Source organism: Oncorhynchus nerka, unplaced genomic scaffold (assembly GCF_034236695.1).
Source record: "Oncorhynchus nerka isolate Pitt River unplaced genomic scaffold, Oner_Uvic_2.0 unplaced_scaffold_4563, whole genome shotgun sequence".
Classification (NCBI taxonomy): Eukaryota; Metazoa; Chordata; class Actinopteri; order Salmoniformes; family Salmonidae; genus Oncorhynchus; species Oncorhynchus nerka.
The window spans coordinates 7,501-15,594 of NW_027036737.1; the positions used below are offsets into that span (position 1 = coordinate 7,501).

Consider the following 8,094-nt stretch of genomic DNA (forward strand, 5'->3'; position numbering starts at 1 on the left):
TGTGTGTAATGATGGTGTGTTTATGTGTGTGTAATGATGGTATGTCTATGTGTATATTGACTGTGTGTCTATGTGTGTAATGATGGTGTGTCTATGTGTGTAATGATGGTGTGTCTATGTGTGTATTGATGGTGTGTCTATGTGTGTATAATGATACATAATACACCTGTCCTCAAGGTACACAATACACCTTTCCTCAAGGTATACAATACACCTGTCCTCAAGGTACACAACACACCTGTCCTCAAGGTACACACACACCTGTCCTCAAGGTACACAAAACACCTGTCCTCAAGGTACACATCTACCTATCCTCAATGTCTCTTAGCTGTGTTGTTATTGTGTGTGTGTTTGCCTATGTGTGTATAATGATGGTGTGTCTATGTGTGTATTGATGGTGTGTTTATGTGTGTGTAATGATGGTGTGTCTATGTGTGTAATGATGGTGTGTCTATGTGTGTATTGATGGTGTGTCTATGTGTGTAATGATTGTGTGTTTATGTGTATCTATGTGTGTATAATGATTGTGTGTCTATGTGTATCTATGTGTGTGTAATGATGGTGTGTCTATGTGTGTAATGATGGTGTGTCTATGTGTGTAATGATGGTGTGTCTATGTGTGTAATGATGGTGTGTTTATGTGTGTAATGATGGTGTGTCTATGTGTGTATTGATGGTGTGTTTATGTGTGTGTAATGATGGTGTGTCTATGTGTGTAATGATGGTGTGTCTATGTGTGTAATGATGGTGTGTCTATGTGTGTAATGATGGTGTGTTTATGTGTGTGTAATGATGGTATGTCTATGTGTATATTGACTGTGTGTAATGATGGTGTGTCTATGTGTGTATTGATGGTGTGTTTATGTGTGTGTAATGATGGTGTGTCTATGTGTGTAATGATGGTGTGTCTATGTGTGTATTGATGGTGTGTCTATGTGTGTAATGATTGTGTGTCTATGTGTATCTATGTGTGTATAATGATTGTGTGTCTATGTGTATCTATGTGTGTGTAATGATGGTGTGTCTATGTGTGTAATGATGGTGTGTCTATGTGTGTAATGATGGTGTGTCTATGTGTGTAATGATGGTGTGTTTATGTGTGTAATGATGGTGTGTCTATGTGTGTATTGATGGTGTGTTTATGTGTGTGTAATGGTGGTGTGTCTATGTGTGTAATGATGGTGTGTCTATGTGTGTAATGATGGTGTGTCTATGTGTGTAATGATGGTGTGTTTATGTGTGTGTAATGATGGTATGTCTATGTGTATATTGACTGTGTGTAATGATGGTGTGTCTATGTGTGTATTGATGGTGTGTTTATGTGTGTGTAATGATGGTGTGTCTATGTGTGTAATGATGGTGTGTCTATGTGTGTATTGATGGTGTGTCTATGTGTGTGTAATGATTGTGTGTCCATGTGTATCTATGTGTGTATAATGATTGTGTGTCTATGTGTATCTATGTGTGTAATGATGGTGTGTCTATGTGTGTAATGATGGTGTGTCTATGTGTGTAATGATGGTGTGTTTATGTGTGTAATGATGGTGTGTCTATGTGTGTAATGATGGTGTGTCTATGTGTGTAATGATGGTGTGTCTATGTGTGTATTGATGGTGTGTCTATGTGTGTATAATGATGGTGTGTCTATGTGTGTAATGATTGTGTGTCTATGTGTGTAATGGTGTGTCTATGTGTGTAATGATGGTGTGTCTATGTGTATAATGATGGTGTCTATGTGTGTAATGATGGTGTGTCTGTGTGTGTAATGATTGTGTGTCTATGTGTGTGTAATGATGGTGTGTCTATGTGTGTAATGATGGTGTGTCTATGTGTGTAATGATGGTGTGTTTATGTGTGTAATGATGGTGTGTCTATGTGTATAATGATGGTGTGTCTATGTGTAATGATGGTGTGTCTATGTGTGTAATGATGGTGTGTTTATGTGTGTGTGATGATGGTGTGTCTATGTGTAATGATGGTGTGTATATGTGTGTAATGATGGTGTGTCTATGTGTAATGATGGTGTGTCTATGTGTGTAATGATGGTGTGTCTATGTGTAATGATGATGTGTCTATGTGTGTAATGATGGTGTGTCTATGTGTGTAATGATGGTGTGTCTATGTGTAATGATGGTGTTTTTATGTGTGTGTGATGATGGTGTGTCTATGTGTAATGATGGTGTGTCTATATGTGTAATGATGGTGTGTCTATGTGTAATGATGGTGTGTCCATGTGTAATGATGGTGTGTCTATGTGTAATGATGGTGTGTCTATGTGTATATTGATGGTGTGTCTATGTGTGTATTGATGGTGTGTCTATGTGTGTAATGATGGTGTGTTTATGTGTGTGTGATGATGGTGTGTAATGATGGTGTGTCTATGTGGGTATTGATGGTGTGTCTATGTGTGTATAATGATGGTGTGTTTATGTGTGTAATGATGGTGTGTCTATGTGTATAATGATGGTGTGTCTGTGTGTGTAATGATGGTGTGTCTATGTGTGTGTAATGATGGTGTGTCTATGTGTATAATGATGGTGTGTCTATGTGTAATGATGGTGTGTCTGTGTGTGTAATGATGGTGTGTCTATGTGTGTGTAATGATGGTGTGTCTATGTGTGTAATGATGGTGTGTCTATGTGTGTAATGATGGTGTGTTTATGTGTGTGTGATGATGGTGTGTAATGATGGTGTGTTTATGTGTGTGTAATGATGGTGTGTCTATGTGTGTGTATTGATGGTGTGTCTATGTGTGTAATGATGGTGTGTCTATGTGTGTAATGATGGTGTGTTTATGTGTGTGTGATGATGGTGTGTAATGATGGTGTGTTTATGTGTGTGTAATGATGGTGTGTCTATGTATGTAATGATGGTGTGTCTATGTGTGTGTATTGATGGTGTGTCTATGCGTGTATTGATGGTGTGTCTATGTGTGTAATGATGGTGTGTTTATGTGTGTGTAATGATGGTGTGTCTATGTGTGTAATGATGGTGTGTCTATGTGTGTAATGATGGTGTGTCTATGTGTGTGTATTGATGGTGTGTCTATGTGTATATTGACTGTGTGTCTATGTGTGTAATGATGGTGTGTCTATGTGTGTATTGATGGTGTGTCTATGTGTGTATAATGATGGTGTGTCTATGTGTGTAATGATGGTGTGTTTATATGTGTGTAATGATTGTGTGTCTATGTGTGTAATGATGGTGTGTCTGTGTGTGTAATGATGGTGTGTCTATGTGTGTAATGATTGTGTGTCTATGTGTGTAATGATGGTGTGTCTATGTGTGTAATGATTGTGTGTCTATGTGTGTAATGATGGTGTGTTTATGTGTGTAATGATGGTGTGTCTATGTGTGTAATGATGGTGTGTCTATGTGTGTAATGATGGTGTGTCTATGTGTGTAATGATGGTGTGTCTATGTGTGTAATGATGGTGTGTCTATGTGTGTGTAATGATGGTGTGTCTATGTGTGTATGATGGTGTGTCTATGTGTGTAATGATGGTGTGTCTATGTGTGTGTAATGATGGTGTGTCTATGTGTGTCTATGTGTGTAATGATTGTGTGTCTATGTGTGTAATGATGGTGTGTCTATGTGTGTAATGATGGTGTGTCTATGTGTGTATTGATGGTGTGTCTATGTGTGTAATGATGGTGTGTCTATGTGTGTAATGATGGTGTGTCTATGTGTGTAATGATGGTGTGTCTATGTGTGTGTATTGATGGTGTGTCTATGTGTGTAATGATGGTGTGTCTATGTGTGTGTATTGATGGTGTGTCTATGTGTGTAATGATGGTGTGTCTATGTGTGTAATGATGGTGTGTCTATGTGTGTAATGATGGTGTGTCTATGTGTGTAATGATGGTGTGTCTATGTGTGTAATGATGGTGTGTTTATGTGTGTGTAATGATGGTGTGTCTATGTATGTAATGATGGTGTGTCTATGTGTGTGTATTGATGGTGTGTCTATGTGTATAATGATACTGTCTACTGATGGTGTGTCTATGTGTGTAATGATGGTGTCTATGTGTGTAATGATGGTGTCTATGTGTGTAATGATGGTGTGTCTATGTGTGTGTATTGATGGTGTGTCTATGTGTGTAATGATGGTGTCTATGTGTGTAATGATGGTGTGTCTATGTGTGTAATGATGGTGTCTATGTGTGTAATGATGGTGTCTATGTGTGTAATGATGGTGTGTCTATGTGTGTGTAATGATGGTGTCTATGTGTGTATAATGATGGTGTGTCTATGTTGTAATGATGTGTCGTGTTAATATGTGTCTATGTGTGTAATGATGGTGTGTCTATGTGTGTAATGTTGGTGTGTCTATGTGTGTAATGATGGTGTGTCTATGTGTGTGTATTGATGGTGTGTCTATGTGTGTAATGATGGTGTGTCTATGTGTGTAATGATGGTGTCTATGTGTGTAATGATGGTGTGTCTATGTGTGTGTATTGATGGTGTGTCTATGTGTGTAATGATGGTGTGTCTATGTGTGTAATGATGGTGTGTCTATGTGTGTAATGATGGTGTGTCTATGTGTGTGTATTGATGGTGTGTCTATGTGTGTAATGATGGTGTGTTTATATGTGTGTATTGATGGTGTGTCTATGTGTGTAATGATGGTGTGTCTATGTGTGTGTATTGATGGTGTGTCTATGTGTGTAATGATGGTGTGTCTATGTGTGTAATGATGGTGTGTCTATGTGTGTATTGATGGTGTGTCTATGTGTGTATAATGATGGTGTGTCTATGTGTGTAATGATTGTGTGTCTATGTGTGTAATGATGGTGTGTCTATGATGTATATTGATGTGTGTCTATGTGTGTAATGATGGTGTGTCTATGTGTGTATTGATGGTGTGTCTATGTGTGTATTGATGGTGTGTCTATGTGTGTATAATGATGGTGTGTCTATGTGTGTAATGATGGTGTGTCTATGTGTGTAATGATGGTGTGTCTATGTGTGTATTGATGGTGTGTCTATGTGTGTAATGATGGTGTGTCTATGTGTGTATTGATGGTGTGTCTATGTGTGTAATGATGGTGTGTCTATGTGTGTAATGATGGTGTGTCTATGTGTGTATATGATGGTCTATGTAATGTTACTATGTGTGTAATGATGGTGTGTCTATGTGTGTAATGATGGTGTGTCTATGTGTGTAATGATGGTGTCTATGTGTGTAATGATGGTGTCTATGTGTGTAATGATGGTGTGTCTATGTGTGTGTAATGATGGTGTGTCTATGTGTGTAATGATGGTGTGTCTATGTGTGTGTAATGATGGTGTGTCTATGTGTGTAATGATGGTGTGTCTATGTGTGTAATGATGGTGTGTCTATGTGTGTAATGATGGTGTGTCTATGTGTGTAATGATGGTGTGTCTATGTGTGTAATGATGGTGTGTCTATGTGTGTAATGATGGTGTGTCTATGTGTGTAATGATGGTGTGTTTATGTGTGTGTAATGATGGTGTGTCTATGTATGTAATGATGGTGTGTCTATGTGTGTGTAATGATGGTGTGTCTATGTGCATATGTGTAATTGATGGTGTGTCTATGTGTGTAATGATGGTGTGTCTATGTGTGTAATGATGGTGTGTCTATGTGTGTAATGATGGTGTGTCTATGTGTGTATTGATGGTGTGTCTATGTGTGTATAATGATGGTGTGTCTATGTGTGTAATGATTGTGTGTCTATGTGTGTAATGATGGTGTGTCTATGTGTATATTGATGGTGTGTCTATGTGTATATTGATGGTGTGTCTATGTGTGTAATGATGGTGTGTTTATATGTGTGTAATGATGGTGTGTCTATGTGTGTAATGATGGTGTGTCTATGTGTATATTGATGGTGTGTCTATGTGTATATGATTATGTGTCCATGTGTGTAATGATGGTGTGTCTATGTGTGTAATGATGGTGTGTCTATGTGTGTATATGATGGTGTGTCTATGTGTATAATGATGGTGTGTCTATGTGTGTAATGATGGTGTGTCTATGTGTGTAATGATGGTGTGTCTATGTGTGTATATGATGGTGTGTCTATGTGTGTATATGATGGTGTGTCTATGTGTGTAATGATGGTGTGTCTATGTGTGTAATGATGGTGTGTCTATGTGTGTAATGATGGTGTGTCTATGTGTTGTAATGATGGTGTCATGTCATGATGATGTGTCTATGTAATGATGGTGTGTTTCTCAGGGTCTGCGTGGGGACTTGGAGGTGATGCATGGTAAGGTGGAGGCGGTGCAGGTGCTACACCAGGGTCTGATGGGTACTTGTAGGGGAACACTGCCAGGCACAGCTGGGGCCCAAACTGGAAAAACTCAACCAGCGTTTTGACAGCATCGCACAGCGCATCACTGCAGGACAGGTACTGACCCCCTGCCCTCTAACTAAGCCATGTCATTGACCACATCTCTCTCTATACTGACCCCTGCCCTCTAACTAAGCCAGTTAATTGACCACATCTCTCTCTATACTGACCCCCTGCCCTCTAACTAAGCCAGTTCATTGACCACATCTCTCTCTATACTGACCCCTGCCCTCTAACTAAGCCAGTACATTGACCACATCTCTCTCTATACTGACCCCTGCCCTCTAACTAAGCCAGTTCATTGACCACATCTCTCTCTATACTGACCCCCTGCCCTCTAACTAAGCCAGTACATTGACCACATCTCTCTCATACTGACCCCCTGCCCTCTAACTAAGCCAGTACATTGACCACATCTCTCTCTATACTGACCCCTGCCCTCTAACTAAGCCAGTACATTGACCACATCTCTCTCTATACTGACCCCCTGCCCTCTAACTAAGCCAGTTCATTGACCACATCTCTCTCTATACTGACCCCCTGCCCTCTAACTAAGCCAGTTCATTGACCACATCTCTCACTATACTGCCCCCCTGCCCTCCTAACTAAGCCAGTTCATTGACCACATCTCTCTATACTGACCCCTGCTTGCCACTCCTAACTAAGCCAGTTCTATTGACCACATATCTCTCTATACTGACCCCCTGCCCTCTAACTAAGCCAGATTCATTGACACATCATCTCTCTATCACTGACCCCTCTTCCCTCCTAACTAAAAGCCAGTTCATTGACCACATCTCTCTATACCGACCCCCTGCCCTCTAACTAAGCCAGTTCATTGACCACACTCTCTCTATACTGACCCCCTGCCCTCTAACTAAGCCAGTTCATTGACCACATCTCTCTCTATACTGACCCCCTGCCCTCTAACTAAGCCAGTTCATTGACCACATCTCTCTCTATACTGACCCCCTTCCCTCTAACTAAGCCAGTTCATTGACCACATCTCTCTCTATCCTCTACAGTCCTGTGTGTTTATATGAAGAGATCCTCCACAAACAGTCAGACAATATTCTCAAATGGAGAAATATCTTAGTCATTTCCTTAGGCCATGATGCACAACAGTGCATCAAAGGTTACATGATTGTGTGTGTGTGTGTGTGTGTGTGTGTGTGTGTGTGTGTGTGTGTGTGTGTGTGTGTGTGTGTGTGTGTGTGTGTGTGTGTGTAGGCAGCAGCATCAGCGGTGGAGGTGGAGCAGTTCCACAGTGAAGCTAAGATCTGGCTGGACCTGCTGGAAGAAGAGAAACAGGAGAGAACCTGAAGGAGGAAGATTTCACAGGACAGGACGAGGTAACACACACGCTTCTATTCTGTTCTGTTCTATTCTGTTCTGTTCTATTTCATTTTGTTCTATTCTGTTCTATTCCATTATGTTCTGTTCTATTCCATTCTATTATGTTCTATTCTGTTCTATTCTGTTCTATTCATTATTGTTCTGTTCTGTTCTATTCTATTCTGTTCTATTCTTTCTGTTATATTATTCTATTCTTTAATTTTCATTTATATTACGTTTTATTCTATTCTATTTCTGTTCTTCTCCCCCATAACTCTTTCTCTCTCTTTCTCTCTCTTCTCCCCATCTCTTTCTCTCCCCCATCTCTCTCTCCCCCTTTATCTCTCCCCCGATCTCTCTCCCCCATCTCTCTCTCTCTCCCCTTCCTCTCTCTCCTCCGATCTCTCTCCCCCATCTCTCCCTCTCTCTCTCTCTCCC

The 8,094-nt window shown here is 40.1% G+C and overlaps 1 long non-coding RNA gene across 1 annotated transcript in view; it reads left to right on the plus strand.

The window, feature by feature from the left end:
• Window positions 1-7,619, plus strand: part of LOC135566511 (uncharacterized) — a 13,027-nt gene extending 5,408 nt beyond the window's left edge. Inside the window, exons 3-4 of the long non-coding RNA XR_010462113.1 lie at window positions 6,207-6,378; window positions 7,552-7,619. This is a non-coding gene — a long non-coding RNA (uncharacterized LOC135566511). The remainder of the gene's footprint in view (window positions 1-6,206; window positions 6,379-7,551) is intronic.
• Window positions 7,620-8,094: the final 475 nt, after the last annotated feature.